The sequence below is a fragment of the Euprymna scolopes genome, chromosome 21 (genome assembly GCF_053919585.1).
Source record: "Euprymna scolopes isolate OS-2025 chromosome 21, ASM5391958v1, whole genome shotgun sequence".
In the NCBI taxonomy this organism is placed as follows: domain Eukaryota; kingdom Metazoa; phylum Mollusca; class Cephalopoda; order Sepiida; family Sepiolidae; genus Euprymna; species Euprymna scolopes.
In genome coordinates this window covers 14593766-14612003 of record NC_136502.1, presented here as the reverse complement: position 1 = coordinate 14612003, position 18238 = coordinate 14593766, and the positions used below count along the sequence as shown (strand labels likewise).

Below are 18238 nucleotides of genomic sequence, written 5' to 3'. Positions count from 1 at the left end.
GCTCATCACACATGGCATAAACAATGTCTTTTGCACATCACACATTGAATAAACAACGTCCTTTTCTCATCACACATGGCATAAACAATGTCTTTTGCTCATCACACATGGCATAAACAATGTCTTTTGCTCATCATACATGGCATAAACAATGTCTTTTGCTCATCACACATGGCATAAGCAATGTCTTTTGCTCATCACACATGGCATAAACAATGTCTTTTGCTCATCACACATGGCATAAACAACGTCCTTTGCTCATCACACATTGAATAAACAACGTCCTTTGCTCATCACACATTGAATAAACTACGTCCTTTGCTCATCACACATTGAATAAACAACGTCCTTTGCTCATCACACATTGAATAAACAACGTCCTTTGCTCATCACACATTGAATAAACAACGTCCTTTGCTCATCACACATTGAATAAACAACGTCCTTTGCTCATCACACATTGAATAAACAACGTCCTTTGCTCATCACACATTGAATAAACAACGTCCTTTGCTCATCACACATTGAATAAACAATGTCTTTTGCTCATCACACATGGCATAAGCAACGTCCTTTGCTCATCACAAATGGCATAAACAATGTTTTTTGCTCATCACACATGGCATAAACAATGTCTTTTGCTCATCACACATTGAATAAACAACGTCCTTTGCTCATCACACATTGAAAAAACAACGTCCTTTGCTCATCACACATGGCATAAACAATGTCTTTTGCTCATCACACATTGAATAAACGTCCTTTGCTCATCACACATTGAATAAACAACGTCCTTTGCTCATCACACATGGCATAAACAATGTCTTTTGCTCATCACACATGTCATAAACAATGTCTTTTGCTCATCACACATGGCATAAACAATGTCTTTTGCTCATCACACATTGAATAAACAACGTCCTTTGCTCATCACACATTGAATAAACAACGTCTTTTGCACATAACACATTGAATAAACAACGTCCTTTGCTCATCACACATTGAATAAACAACGTCCTTTGCTCATCACACATTGAATAAACAACGTCCTTTGCTCATCACACATTGAATAAACAACGTCCTTTGCTCATCACACATTGAATAAACAACGTCCTTTGCTCATCACACATTGAATAAACAATGTCTTTTGCTCATCACACATTGAATAAACAACGTCCTTTGCTCATCACACATTGAATAAACAACGTCCTTTGCTCATTACACATTGAATAAACAACGCCCTTTGCTCATCACACATTGAATAAACAACGTCCTTTGCTCATCACACATTGAATAAACAATGTCTTTTGCTCATCACACATGGACTTAAGCAACGTCCTTTGCTCATCACACATTGAATAAACAACGTCCTTTGCTCATCACACATTGAATAAACAACGTCCTTTGCTCATCACACATTGAATAAACAATGTCTTTTGCTCATCACACATTGAATAAACAATGTCTTTTGCTCATCACACATGGCATAAGCAACGTCCTTTGCTCATCACAAATGGCATAAACAATGTTTTTTGCTCATCACACATGGCATAAACAATGTCTTTTGCTCATCACACATTGAATAAACAACGTCCTTTGCTCATCACACATTGAATAAACAACGTCCTTTGCTCATCACACATTGAATAAACAATGTCTTTTGCTCATCACACATTGAATAAACAATGTTTTTTGCTCATCACACATGGCATAAACAATGTCTTTTGCTCATCACACATTGAATAAACAACGTCTTTTGCTCATCACACATTGAATAAACAACGTCCTTTGCTCATCACACATTGAATAAACAACGTCCTTTGCTCATCACAAATGGCATAAACAATGTTTTTTGCTCATCACACATTGAATAAACAACGTCCTTTGCTCATCACACATTGAATAAACAACGTCCTTTGCTCATCACACATTGAATAAACAACGTCCTTTGCTCATCACACATGGCATAAACAATGTCTTTTGCTCATCACACATGGCATAAGCAACGTCCTTTGCTCATCACAAATGGCATAAACAATGTTTTTTGCTCATCACACAATGCATAAACAACGTCTTTTGCTCATCACACATTGAATAAACAACGTCCTTTGCTCATCACACATGGCATAAACAATGTCTTTTGCTCATCACACATTGAATAAACGTCCTTTGCTCATCACACATTGAATAAACAACGTCCTTTGCTCATCACACATGGCATAAACAATGTCTTTTGCTCATCACACATGTCATAAACAATGTCTTTTGCTCATCACACATGGCATAAGCAACGTCCTTTGCTCATCACAAATGGCATAAACAATGTTTTTTGCTCATCACACAATGCATAAACAATGTCTTTTGCTCATCACACATTGAATAAACAACGTCCTTTGCTCATCACACATGGCATAAACAATGTCTTTTGCTCATCACACATTGAATAAACGTCCTTTGCTCATCACACATTGAATAAACAACGTCCTTTGCTCATCACACATGGCATAAACAATGTCTTTTGCTCATCACACATGTCATAAACAATGTCTTTTGCTCATCACACATGGCATAAACAATGTCTTTTGCTCATCACACATTGAATAAACAACGTCCTTTGCTCATCACACATTGAATAAACAACGTCTTTTGCACATAACACATTGAATAAACAACGTCCTTTGCTCATCACACATTGAATAAACAACGTCCTTTGCTCATCACACATTGAATAAACAACGTCCTTTGCTCATCACACATTGAATAAACAACGTCCTTTGCTCATCACACATTGAATAAACAACGTCCTTTGCTCATCACACATTGAATAAACAATGTCTTTTGCTCATCACACATTGAATAAACAACGTCCTTTGCTCATCACACATTGAATAAACAACGTCCTTTGCTCATTACACATTGAATAAACAACGCCCTTTGCTCATCACACATTGAATAAACAACGTCCTTTGCTCATCACACATTGAATAAACAACGTCCTTTGCTCATCACACATTGAATAAACAATGTCTTTTGCTCATCACACATGGACTTAAGCAACGTCCTTTGCTCATCACACATTGAATAAACAACGTCCTTTGCTCATCACACATTGAATAAACAACGTCCTTTGCTCATCACACATTGAATAAACAATGTCTTTTGCTCATCACACATTGAATAAACAATGTCTTTTGCTCATCACACATGGCATAAGCAACGTCCTTTGCTCATCACAAATGGCATAAACAATGTTTTTTGCTCATCACACATGGCATAAACAATGTCTTTTGCTCATCACACATTGAATAAACAACGTCCTTTGCTCATCACACATTGAATAAACAACGTCCTTTGCTCATCACACATTGAATAAACAACGTCCTTTGCTCATCACACATTGAATAAACTATGTCTTTTGCTCATCACACATGGCATAAGCAACGTCCTTTGCTCATCACAAATGGCATAAACAATGTTTTTGCTCATCACACATGGCATAAACAACGTCTTTTGCTCATCACACATTGAATAAACAACGTCCTTTGCTCATCACACATTGAATAAACAACGTCCTTTGCTCATCACACATGGCATAAACAATGTCTTTTGCTCATCACACATTGAATAAACGTCCTTTGCTCATCACACATTGAATAAACAACGTCCTTTGCTCATCACACATGGCATAAACAACGTCCTTTGCTCATCACACATGGCATAAACAATGTCTTTTGCTCATCACACATGGCATAAACAATGTCTTTTGCTCATCACACATGGCATAAACAATGTCTTTTGCTCATCACACATTGAATAAACAACGTCCTTTGCTCATCACACATTGAATAAACAACGTCCTTTGCTCATCACACATTGAATAAACAACGTCCTTTGCTCATCACACATTGAATAAACAACGTCCTTTGCTCATCACACATTGAATAAACAATGTCCTTTGCTCATCACACATTGAATAAACAACGTCCTTTGCTCATCACACATTGAATAAACAATGTCTTTTGCTCATCACACATTGAATAAACAACGTCCTTTGCTCATCACACATTGAATAAACAACGTCCTTTGCTCATCACACATTGAATAAACAACGTCCTTTGCTCATCACACATTGAATAAACAACGTCCTTTGCTCATCACACATTGAATAAACAACGTCCTTTGCTCATCACACATTGAATAAACAATGTCTTTTTCTCATCACACATTGAATAAACAACGTCCTTTGCTCATCACACATTGAATAAACAACGTCCTTTGCTCATTACACATTGAATAAACAACGCCCTTTGCTCATCACACATTGAATAAACAACGTCCTTTGCTCATCACACATTGAATAAACAACGTCCTTTGCTCATCACACATTGAATAAACAATGTCTTTTGCTCATCACACATTGAATAAACAATGTCTTTTGCTCATCACACATGGCATAAGCAACGTCCTTTGCTCATCACACATTGAATAAACAATGTCTTTTGCTCATCACACATGGCATAAGCAACGTCCTTTGCTCATCACAAATGGCATAAACAATGTTTTTTGCTCATCACACATGGCATAAACAATGTCTTTTGCTCATCACACATTGAATAAACAACGTCTTTTGCTCATCACACATTGAATAAACAACGTCCTTTGCTCATCACACATTGAATAAACAACGTCCTTTGCTCATCACAAATGGCATAAACAATGTTTTTTGCTCATCACACATTGAATAAACAACGTCCTTTGCTCATCACACATTGAATAAACAACGTCCTTTGCTCATCACACATTGAATAAACAACGTCCTTTGCTCATCACACATGGCATAAACAATGTCTTTTGCTCATCACACATTGAATAAACGTCCTTTGCTCATCACACATTGAATAAACAACGTCCTTTGCTCATCACACATTGAATAAACAACGTCCTTTGCTCATCACACATTGAATAAACAACGTCCTTTGCTCATCACACATTGAATAAACAATGTCTTTTGCTCATCACACATGGCATAAGCAACGTCCTTTGCTCATCACACATGGCATAAACAACGTCCTTTGCTCATCACACATGGCATAAACAACGTCCTTTGCTCATCACACATGGCATAAACAACGTCCTTTGCTCATCACACATGGCATAAACAATGTCTTTTGCTCATCACACATGGCATAAACAATGTCTTTTGCTCATCACACATTGAATAAACAACGTCCTTTGCTCATCACACATTGAATAAACAACGTCCTTTGCTCATCACACATGGCATAAACAACGTCCTTTGCTCATCACACATGGCATAAACAACGTCCTTTGCTCATCACACATGGCATAAACAACGTCCTTTGCTCATCACACATGGCATAAACAATGTCTTTTGCTCATCACACATTGAATAAACAACGTCCTTTGCTCATCACACATTGAATAAACAACGTCCTTTGCTCATCACACATTGAATAAACAACGTCCTTTGCTCATCACACATTGCATAAACAATGTCTCCGGTAAACGGGGGGGGGGATTGCTGTTTCTTAGATTACTTCTTGTTTTAAGGGGATGTCATGTGAATATTTTCAATTCTCATGATATTTATCATTATTTTAATGTCAATTTTTCCATCACATTGGCACTTATCCTCGAGTGTTTAAAAAAAAACACCCCAAAAGCAATTTAAACCAGAAATTATTTCCTAATCATGAGTTTACATGCTTAATTAAAACATGATTTTTACATTTCGAGGTGTCATAACAGTAACTATGTGTCAGCCATTTGAATTCTTAATATATTAAAACATAACGAGGATGTGTTTACTGTCATGATAATTCGACATTGCGAAAGGACTTTACTTTGAAAAATAAAAATACTGAATTAAAATTTTAATCAATTATTATGGTTTAATTGTAGGTAAGGAAAACGCGCATCCGTTGTAACAAAACAAAAAAACAAAAATAGCGCATTCGTTAATTCGGAAATAATGTGATAAATGTCACGCCCATTACAAACATTATATTAATAACATTGGCTCTCTCTTGTCATGGTTTCGATTAATTCAAATTATTTAGAATTTATTTTATACAGGTTTGTTTATTTTACCCCAGTAAATGTTGAAACGAGCTTAAGAGACTGTAAAATTAATATATGTAAAATAATACATGAATTGTACCCCTTTCTACCCCCCCTAAAAAAATCTTTTTTTTTTTTCAAGATTTTTTCCATAAAAAAGAAAAATGGCTTTTTGACAAGGTCTCTTATTTGCCTTGCCACGAGGACAAGATGAGAAATGTGGTCATATTTTTTAATATGAGGTATAATCCAACTCCCTACTAAAAAAAAAGGGGGGTAGTTTGCAGGGCGTTTCAGGATAAAGGAGGAGGTAATGAATGGGAGGAGGATTTCCTCAGAGGTAAAATTTGCATTTTGATTCAAATCCGAAAAGCAGGACAAAGAGAGTCACTATTTACTAGTTAGTCCGTTAGGAAAAGTTAGGCAGGTTTTAATATGGGGTACATTCAGAGTAAACCCCCCCCCAAGGGGGAGGGGCACTCTGGTTGGAATAAAAATAAAAATGGCCCCAGCCGAAAAGGATCTCTCCTTCTCACACTAAGAACAGAAAAATTTGATACTCGCCCGAAAGTCAGGTAAGTCACGGCAAAGTTAGGTCAATTTATAGGGGACAACCTCCTTAGTCCTTCTCCCTTAAAAAAAAAAAAAAAAAAAAAAAAACGGTGCAAATTTTGCTACAATCCGAATCTCGTTGGTACTTCCCGGCGATGGCGCCTCTAGATATCAGCAACTAAAATATAAGGAGGTAATGCGTGGGAAGATAATTCAGAACAGATAGTACACTGTGATGCAGACAAAAGTCCCGTAGAAGCACTCCTCAGTATAGCTTGACATTAAAAAATAAACAAACAAAAAAAAAAAACTCCATCCACCCATCCCAAAAAATTAAACATGTACGTTGGCAAATAGTTAAATAATTTGTTATAATTTACCTCATACTTGCAATGCTATAATATATAATATATATAAGTAAAAATAAGTCAGAATAAATAAATTTACCCACAAAAATAAGACTAAATATCTAAATTGGGTTAAAACTTTTAAAACATTTTCTACCATGACGTGATGACAACTTCATTTCTTCAAAAAGATTTTTTATACAAATAGAAAACAAAAAAAAAAGATTAAGTTATCGACTAAATATATATATTAGATGTACTTACTAATTTATTTGCACATCCAAGTTGACTAAAAAAAACGTGTTGAAACAAGAATTGTTTCCCGTATTTGACAAAACAAGTTTTTAAAAATACTCATCACGAAGAAGGAAAGGGATGACTTTATTTATTAATTTTCTTTTTTTGTTCGTTAATAAACAGCAACAAAAAGTTGGTAAATTTTAAATAGCCAATTAATTTAAAATTATTTTAGTTAAATTTTTTTTAAAAAAGAGGAATTAATTTAATAAGCTTAACGAAATAATTTTTTTTTTTTTAATATCGTTCACTTCCGGTGATTTCCGAAAATTTGATATTTGTCAACGTGTTTATGACGTCACAACTATAAAAACATTTTGTGACAGTTGATTAAAATCACCGTTCTTTTTATTTATTATAATCTATAATTATACATGTTTATCGGAATTTTTAGAAAGAATGATAGCGTGATAATCTTTTTGTTTTGTAGTCATGACGTCAGAAACACGTTAATACATAAGGTTTACACATTAACAAGAAATGATTTTTTTAAATTCAATAACTTGAATTATTGACAGTTATGAATAATTCCTAATTTACGTCTCTCCCTATAAGGGAAAAGTATACAGAGGTTCGATTTTTAATGGAAAGGTGGCTGAGAGTGTAGTGTACTAGTGTAGTCCCTCCAAAATAGACAAAATACATGTAAAGTCACATCGACAATCATCCCTCGCGGATGAAGGCGCATTAGGTAACAAATAACACCGTCATCCTAAGAGGAGGTAATGCTTAGGAGAAATATTGAAATTTTTGGCAATCTTCTAACGGTGCTTACTCATATTGGCAATTTGACTTATAGCGATAAACAAAAATGAAGAAAAACCTTTATGGTGTACCTAATTGTCACGGGACGAAGAAGAGGTTATATTCCAAAAATCACTAAAATTGATCAAAAGTAGTTTGTTTTTATTTACGAAAAACAAATTTGCCGTTTTATTTATTTATTATTATTTTTTTTTTTAACTGATAAGTGACAGACGAGGCCATGTTTTTCTAGAAAATATAAGGGAGGTAATCAGTGATTAATTTGACAATTTCCACGTGCATTAGGGTTGTCTGCCCTTATTCACCGATTCGTTGATTGTAATATGACGTTTTTTCAGCTCTATCGAAACAGAGTAACTTTGATTTTCTTGAATAAAAAAGGTAAATTTTTACGACGTGCCCCAGCGTATTATAAGCACCCCAACCTCCCCATGCTAAGAACGGCTTTCAGAATAAACACACCCCAATCTCGAAATCCGTCCCTAAACATGGGGAGGTTGTGGGGGGGGGGGTTCCGAAAGTCGTTCTTAACATGGGGTGGTTGGGGGTGTTTATACTACGTTGGAGCAGGCCGTAACAAAATACAAAAACTACTTGATCAAATTACGTGATTTTTGGAATATTTCATTTTCGTCCCATGACTTGTACGTACACCATACAGACATTTCTGTATGTTCTTAAATTTTAAATGCCGCCATAAGTGCCAATCTGAATAAGCACCCTTCTAACAGTAGAAATGGAATATATATATATATATATATATATATATATATATATATATGATGATTGCAACGTCTTGTCAGATGAGTGCCACTCCCTCAGACACTTAAAAGTCCATGAGCCCCAAAATTACTTCCATCTCCACAGGACCATTTTATTAGATACATGCCTGAGGAAGTATCTATACACAGATGATGTTACAGAGTCTTAGCTTTAGCTAAGTCTCTCTCTCGGTTCAAAATGTTGAGATCCAGCAACAAGCAAGAGTAAGATAGCCAGCAACAAGTTAAACTGCAGAACAGCTTAATGCGGGTACTGGTCTCCCGCTTTATGGTTTTTTAAATCGGAGATTTGCTTCTCCTAGAAAAGTCGCCTTCACCACGGCTTACGGGAGCCCTCTCCACCCCACCAACACATATATACACACAAACACACGGTGCAAGTTGGCCGTTGACCCTGAAAAAGGGTTTATTCGCCCTTTGGAAGGTCTTGTTTTTAATCCTTCAGAGAGACACACACACATACATTATATATATATATATATATATATATATATATATATATATATATATATATATATATATAGGGTGTCCCCATAAGTCTGGCTACTTAATGTAGCCAGACTTTGTGGGCAACATGTAGATTATGTAGCCAGACTTTGTGGACACCATGTAGATTATGCAGCCAGACTTTGTGGACACCCTGTATATACACACACACACACACACACACACACACACACACACACACATATCCCCCCTCCCCAAACTTCTGACCTTAATGGCGGGGAGACTAAAACTTTCAATGGTTTCAAATGATCTGAAATAACACCAAGAGGAGACTTGATTCCAAATATTTCTCATATGTTATATCTCCCTCTTTTGGAAATGGGGTGCAATTATGAATATCTCAAGTATCAAATAATCTTTATAAACTGTGAAATTTACTTCATGTCTGAAAACAAGTGGTGACTACCATGGAAAAAAAAAAACAAAAAAAAGATAACAAAAAACAAAGAGGGGAGCTATAAAATATGAGAAATATTTGAAATTAAGTTTCCCCTCGCTGTTATTTCAGATCATTTGAAACCATAGCAGCAAGTTTTAGTCTCCCCTCCATCAAGGCCAGAGGTTTTGGGGAAATATCAGATATTTTGTAATTTATATAACAAACTAGGAAAACAAATGACTATGATTGAAACATTTTATGGCTGTAAAAATTGCCAAAAACAGGCTCTGGATGATCCCCTAAATGTGTAACCTTAAGGGCAAATGTCACAATGTCCACTACACAATTCAAGTCATTATCTTTCCAACAAGCCTTCATTTGTTAATTTTGATCAATAGTCACTGAGATTTGGAACTTATAAAATTGCCAAAAAACGGGTGGTATATAACATTCATCAAATGCATTAAAATATTACTTTTTTTTTTTTACCGACTGATACACGTTTAAAGTGTAGAGATTCCTTGTACGATTTATTTTTTAAATTTGTTGTTAAATTAACCATGCTTCTTTTTTTTTTTTTACCCCTGCACCCCGAAACAAGGCATAAGGCATATTGCCACATGGAAAGTGAGAGGCTACTATTTGGGAGTTGAATGGCGAGATGTCTGTTCACATTACATTTAAACTTTTGCATGTCAGTACAGTCAGGAAACAAGGAATCCAAAGTCTAGCAGTCCAAGGGAAGAAGCTATTAAAGTAGAAGGCTTTCCAGCATCTACGAACCTCAACAGTGAAGAAGTGGGATTTTGCTGTTTATTGGGTTAATTGGGAACATGTACAGAGAGAAGGCACAAGTGCTACAAGTTTATCAAAGCACATTCTATTAAAACAGACACTGGGATACAACATTCCGGTGATGTGACAGAGGTTGGAGGTTGGCTAATAGTGTAGGACTTGTTAGATTTGAAACTCTTCTTGAACTCTTAAAAAGGAGAGACTAGTGGTAGATGCACCAGTCCAAATGTCAACAACACTCCATGCATGGGCGAATGGTGGCTTTGTAGAGATATAGGATACTCTCAGGTACGAGTAATTTTCTAGCAGCAGCCTTGGCAATGTCTTCAATGTATTTATTTCAATTCATGTCCGTGAATGTTAAGCTAAGCAGTTTGTGCTCTCACATTATTTGTCATAGCAATCGGTAGTTGAAAAAGTTTTTTTGTAATTGTTAAAGGAAAACAGTTTAGTCTTAGTAGCATTAAATGCTACCATCCATCTACGTCTGTGTTCCACTAAAGACTAAAAGGTCGTTTTCTAAGGTTTCTGTCATTACTTTGAATAGGTGTACATTTGTTTTTTCTTGTTTATCACAAAGCATGGTATCCTCAGCAAATATACCTATTTTGGACACAATTTTATCAAAAGGGTCGTTTATAAATATCAGAAATAATAAAGGTTCAAGGACTGACGCCTGAAGTACACCCATATTAATATGTTTAGACGTACAACGAGCGACAACCTGAATTTTTCTCTTCTTTGGGAAGGATCTGATTATGTTAAGTATTTGCCCAGAAATAGTGTATGATTTATTTTTCACAAGAAGCTTTTCTTAAGCACGTGGTACAATGGGGAAAGGAGTGGCTGGTTACTTTTAATGCATCTAAAACCAAGCTCCTATCTTTACATCATCAACGTTCTGATCCCCATCTGGCATCAATTGAAATGAATGGCTCTCATCTTGGGGAGGCCTCATGTTTTGACGAGCTTCTGGGCTTGACCTTTATTCCTGATCTTAAATGGAACACGTACATTAAATCTGTTGCCAAGGCTGCTGGAAAAATGATGGGATCTTTCTATCAATCCAGTAGATATCTCACTGCTGATGCAATTCTCTATCTATATAAGAGCCAGGTACATCCAAGGATGGAGTACTGTTGCCACATCTGAGCAAGAGCTGCTAGAAAGGACTTGTGCTGCCTTGATAGAGTTCAAAATAGACTTCATAGCCTCGTAGGAGACGTCCTTTGCTGCAACTTCTATCTCACAGAAGAGATGTTGCGAGTTTGCTTTATCGTTATTTTCATGGCAAGTGCTTGACTGACCTTCAATCTATGGTCCCTCCTCGCCAAACTTTCACAAGAAACACTTGTCTAGCAGAAAACACTATCAATAATTCCCCCAACTCTTTATCTGTGCCTAAACCTAAACGTAGATTCCATGAACAAAGCTTCTTTCTTAGAACTGCACGCCTGTGGAATTCTCTTCCGTTTTCCTGCTTCCCAGCTGACTATAATATGGTTGTCTTCAAGATCAACGTAAACAAGTTCTTGATGAACCGTTCAACTTAAGTTGGCGATCAATAAAACAGTGGATGACAAGATAATAAATAAACGTGGATTTATAAGATAAAAAAAAAATCCAACCTTGATTGCCCTTTGGGGCACGTGGCGCAGTGGATAGAGACGTTTAATTGAAAAGTATCAAAAACAGCTTCGACCTTCATTTATTGGTAAAAAAAAAAAAAAAAAGAAAACACGAATTTAAATTTCTTTTATTTATGAGACCAGTTTTTTTATAACAGGTTTCCAATAATAAAAAACATATTCATATATATATATATATATGACTCTTGAGATAAAAAAAAAAAAAAATCGGCCTAAAAAAATTTGTTTTGATTTTAGTATTTAAATTGATATATTTTTTGCGCCTTTTTTCAAAAAAGTACGGAGGCCTGTAAGCAACATTATCTTTAGATACATAAGTGTCAACAGAAGAAAATTAATTTTCTTATATTATCTCTCGTCTGTGTAGTTGGTTAATAAAAATCTATTTGTTTTACAAAAGATAAGTCTTATATCGTTTTTTATTTATAGCAAAAACAAAAAAAAAAAAGAAAAAAGTTACTTCCATTAACCATTATAACGCAAATGCCCACAAATTGACATAAACACATGAAATGATGACGTTGCTGTTAATGTGTACAATGCTGACGTTTTACACAACCTCGTGGAGATACCTACTGTACAATAATAAAACTTGAATTTAACTTAAAAATACTATTTAAAATAGTGTGGTGAATAAGTGCATGAACATGGATTTCTTAAGAATTTGAACATTTAATGCTTCTACACTATTGGGACAAAATTTTTGTAGTTGATAAATGGAGTTCTAGTCCATCAAGTCCAAAGTAGCTGAACAGCGGCTTGATTCTCACCAATTTTAGCAAATAACAAACGGGGTCCTGAATAGAAGTGTGTGCTCTATCCCAACCATCATCAATGGACCTGAAGTAATCTTGTCAGCATCAGAAAAAGCGAAACTCTTTGCAGCGAATTCTACCCTATGTGATCAGTCCCCCCCCCCCCCATATTTCCTCCGGTGTCTAAAAACATGCTATGCAACATACAAATATCTGTGTGTGATGTTGCCAAGCTAATCAAAAACCTTGATTTCAGTAAAGCAACTGGTTCTGACTGTATTCCTATTATAGTGCTCAAAAAGCTTCAACCAGAACTTGCTCCCATACTTACAAAGCTATTTAAGCGTTGTCTTAAGGAGAATTGCTTCCCAACACCCTGGAAAACCTCATCAGTATGTCCCATATTTAAAATTCAGGTGATCGGTCATCTCCCTCTCAATACAGACCAATCAATCTCCAGTGCGTCATAAGAAAGTTGCTGGAATCTGTGTTAAATAGAGAAGTAGTAAACCATTTCAGCAAAAACAACCTCTTCAGCGACATGCAATATGGTTTTCGTTCTGCTAGATCTACAGCTGACGTGTTACCAGTTATAGCTCATAGGATTAGTGAATCTCTCGATGGAGGCTTCCTTTCTAAAGCAATTGCCCTTGAAATATCAAAGGCATTTGATAGGGGTGTGGCATAAAGGTTTACTCCACAAAATCTCCAGCTACGGTATAGCTGGAAACGTCTTTTCAATTATTAAATCATTTCTCTCTGATAGGTTCATAAGAGTAGTGGTTGATGGGCAAAAATTTGAAGCTCACAGTATTAATGCTGGAGTCCCTCAAGGATTCATCCTGGGCTCAACTCTCTTTCTGATCTACATCAATGATCTTCCAAATCACATTCTAAGATCATTCGTAAATATTTATGCTGACGACACTACCATCTATGGCAACACATCAAAGGCTGTAAACGACCAAGTTCTCTCTGATTCTCTTTCTTCTGATCTTGAGCACATGGTGCAATGGGGAAAGAGGTGGCTGGTTAATTTTAATGCATCTAAAACCAGACCTCTATCTTTCCCTCATCAATACTCTGATCCCCGTCTAGCATCAATTGAAATGAATGGCTCTCATCTTGAGGAGGCTCCATGTTTTTACAAATTTCTGGGCTTTACCTTTACTCCTGATCTGAGATGGAACATATACATCAAATCAGTTGCCAAGGCTGCTGGGAAAATGGTGGGATCATTCTACCGTTCCAATAGATATCTCACTGCTGATACAATTCTCTACTTGTATAAAAGCCAAGTACGTCCAAGGATGGAGTACTGTTGCCACATTTGGGCAGGAGATGCTAAAAGTAGCTTATCCTGCCTTGACAGAGTTTAAAATAGACTTTGAAACCTAGTGGGGGATGCCTTTTTCTCTTCCCTGCAACCTCTTTCCCACAGAAGAGACGTTGCAAGTCTGTCTCTGCGTTATCGTTATTTTCATGGCAAGTTCTCATCTGAGCTCCAATCTATGGTTCCCTCTGGCCTAACTTTCACGAAAAACATTATCAATAATTTCCCCCACTCCTTTATCTGTGCCTAAACCTAAACATAGATTCCATGAACAAAACTTCTTTATTAGAACTGCACGCCCACGGAACTCTCTTCTGTTTTCCTACTTTCCAACTGACTACAATATGGTTGTCTTCAAGTCCAACGTGAACAAATTCCAGATGAACCGTCCCCTTAAATAATCCAATTTACCAAATTTCCACTACTAACGATGACTGACATGTTCCCCTTGACCACTGTACACTAATTAACCCTTATCCTCAAGTGACCTCTGGGCCTTGATAAGTGGTGACTCCTTTATACAAAAAAAAAAAAAAAATCTAATAAATTACAGTGGAAGCTTTCAAATTATGCAGTCGAAATTACTTGAATATTACTGAATTATCAAACAAAAACAACTTTAATTTTTTTTTTTTTTTTTTACAAGGAGGTCACCACTTATCAAGGCCCGGAAGCCACTCAGGGATAAGGGTTATTGCATGTACAGTACGTTGTACGTTAGTGTTGAGATTTCATAAAGTGTCTACTTAAGGGGGCGGTTCTACGTTGGATTTGAAGACATCCAAGTCCAATTGTATTAGCAGATGAAAAATCGCTGCCATCCTATTTAGATCGAAACAGAAAAAATGACCTCCCTTTTGAACTCTGTGTTTTACAATCGTTTTCAAATTCTATTTTTTATTTTCTTAAATAATTTTCTACCTTATCGATTTTCGTAATTTTTGGATATAATCATGTTAAAAATACGAAGAATTGTTTTAATGTAAAATTCAGTGTTATGATTTTCGAAATTCGTTCTAATAGTGTAGAAGTGCCGAACATTTTTTTTTTTGCGTTGGAAGGGGCGGGCTGAAATAACATTATTTAGAAAACCATTCTTAAAATATAGATGGGGGCGGACTTTGTCAGCTATTCTGTACTTTCACATAATTTAATAAACAAAAGATATAGTAAAAATTGAATTTAAGTTCAAAATTCTATGGAACGATCTGTAAACTCCACAAGTATTTTTTTTTTCTGATGATGTTGCAGAATAGGCGATTCGAAGTCGGCAACAAACTGTCAGATAAAAAAAATAATACTTATTTGTATAAGATAATAAAACGCTTTCTTTTGTTGTTTTCGATTTATGAAATAGGGATTGCTTTATATTTTTTCGTAAAATATTTTTTCATCTGGCACTGTTTGCTGCGGACTTTGTGTCACCTATTTTTTTTTTTTTTTTTTAAAACAAAAACAAACTATACCCTATTTCATGTTTTGTTCGGTACGGTTCGGTTTAAATTCTGTAGGACTACTTTTTCTTATAAATTTAAAGAATGGACACCGAGAGGATTTCAGTTTCTATGGAGTTGCAAGTTATTGCCTGAGAATCTAGTCAGTCCCGGAAATAACCCAAGCAGTTTACGATTTGAAAGTCACATTCCTTACTTTTGAGGAAGTTTGCTTATTTATTTAGGTCAATGTGCACTGGTTGTCCAACCTCCAAAGGGTGTTTATTCCGAAAGCCGTTCTTAATGTGTGGAGATTGGGGAGGTTTATTCCGAAAGGCATTTTCTTATTTTCAACCTCCCCGTAATCAACTTCTTGAAAAGTCTTCGGATGGTCCCCCAGTGCACTTTCACCCTTATTTATTTTTTAAAACTTTATTTTATCCCTTTGGAAAAGGCTATACTATTTAAAACCCTCATTTCGCCTGTCTTTTCACACACACATTTTTTTTTCAGAAGTTTAGATAAGGTAAGTCATCGGTACCGTCGTTTTCAAACCTAATAATACGGAACCGGTTTATGATTAGATCGGCTGAAGAGAGCTTCATATTGGTACCTAAAATGGTTCCATATTATCAAGTTTAAAACCGACGATACTGATGGCTTATCTAAACTTCTGAAAATAAGCAAATATTACGCTCTTATTTTGAATTTTTTTCTCTTCTAATAATAAAGCATTCAACTGGAATTCTTTTCCCTAAAATATCACACTACACACACACACATATATATATGATGAAAATAATGGAAATAGTATTCCGACAAAATAGAGAAATAAAAAGGAACAAACCGTATTATGTGTTCATCAACGTTTCGTCTTTATTTCGAGACTTCTCGAAATAAAGACGAAACGTTGATGAACACATATACGGTTTGTGGCTTTTTAATTTCTCTCTCTCTGTCTCTCTCTCTCTCTCTATATATATACGAGGTTTTCAAATCGTCAACTTATTCGGCCATTTCCGGGAATGTCTATTGATTCATCAATATTCGGAAATAATTCTATAGAAACTGAAATCTGGATGACCATGCCCCCCCCCTTTTTTGCCTCTAGGGGGCAAAGGGTAACATTTTTTTTATGGGCGTGCTTATATATATATATATATATATATATATATATCACAGAAGCTTTTATCTTATTAATATGACCAAATAATTAAAAAAAAAAAAAAAAAAAGAAAGATAAATTCAGTCAAAAATTCAAAATAAAACCTAAAAAGAATGACGAGGTGTGTACGGAAAAGAGTAGAGGAATGACCATAAAATGGGGGAGCATGTGAAGGTCTAGACTTGTTAAAATATTCGTCGAATAATTGGATAAAATGAGATTTACAAATTTATTTTCGACATTCTTCAGGGTTCCACCACGTTTATAACAATTGTTGTCGGTTCATAAAATAAATAAAATGCCTTAGGCGACCATAATTTCGTCTTCTAAAAACAATTGACTGGACCCTCACTTTTGGATCACGAAGAAGACGGAGAGCGGGGAAGAAGACAGAGAGGAAAAAAAAGAAGGAATATATTTTTAAGAAAATCTATTTTTAAGCTGAGAAAAGGAAGAAAACATACTCTTCTTTCATATGTTGTGTTGTTAAGAAGAGTGAAAACAAAAAAGGGGAAGAAACTGTTTAAATTAAATAAAGAAAAGGGAATGAAAATAAAAAGGAAGGAAGGAAAACGTTCAAAACGAATTAAGAGTAGAAAGTACAACGACTTACCTTTTTTTTTTTCTGGGTTATATTTTGTATTCATACATCTATATTTATGTATGTATTTTACATATAACCAAAACACAACTCCCCGAAAAGGATATCACACCGAATTTAAGCAAATAAATAAATAAATTATAGAAAAAGGAGGAAAAAAAAAACAAACTAAATGATATCATCAACAAGAGAGGAGAGAAAAAGAGATATAGAGGAAGAATGGTCGCTGGAAAACAAGGGGAAGTAACCGCGTCCGACACAGGCACACTCTTTTGTCATCATGACGATAGTGATGCTTACACTCAGTTCCCTGCTCCTGACGATCGTGATGATGATGATAGTGCCAGCTCAAAACTACATTAAAAAAAAAGATAGCCTGCCTGTTTTACGGCATATCGACACTTTTGGGAGGTTATTTAATAGCGAAACACAACAAAACGTTTGTCTTGTCTCTTGGCTTTTTACCGTGTCGGTTTAATGTGACAAAGAAAATTCAAATCTTCAGAAAATTGTGATAGAAATTACGTCTGATTGGATTGAGAACAGCACAGATACTACACTTTCATTTTATTTCGCAGACAAAAAGTTTAACAAAAAAACTTAGGTACAACGCCAATCAAAAAAATGGTAAGGGGGTGGGTCTATGGTCATCCTTGTCACTTTAGTTACCACATTTATAGTAGGGGTCCGTCTACTTAAGATTCCCAAGTCAAGGCGTTTCTTTTCTTTTTTCTTTTTAATATATATATATATATATATATATATATATATATATATATATATATATATATATATAT

The 18238-nt window shown here is 35.4% G+C and overlaps 1 protein-coding gene across 3 annotated transcripts in view; it reads right to left on the bottom strand.

Annotated features, from left to right (window-relative positions):
- The window catches only part of LOC145242009 (uncharacterized), a 47889-nt gene extending 29890 nt beyond the window's left edge, over window positions 1–17999 (bottom strand). The window contains exon 1 of one of the 3 annotated variants that reach the window (XM_080104898.1): window positions 17454–17999. The gene's annotated coding sequence lies outside the window, so the exon portion shown is untranslated. Of the gene's footprint in view, window positions 1–6645; window positions 6708–7244; window positions 7400–17453 lie in introns of those variants that run through there. The other 2 variants (XM_080104899.1, XM_080104900.1) reach the window with 2 other exon arrangements.
- Window positions 18000–18238: the final 239 nt, after the last annotated feature.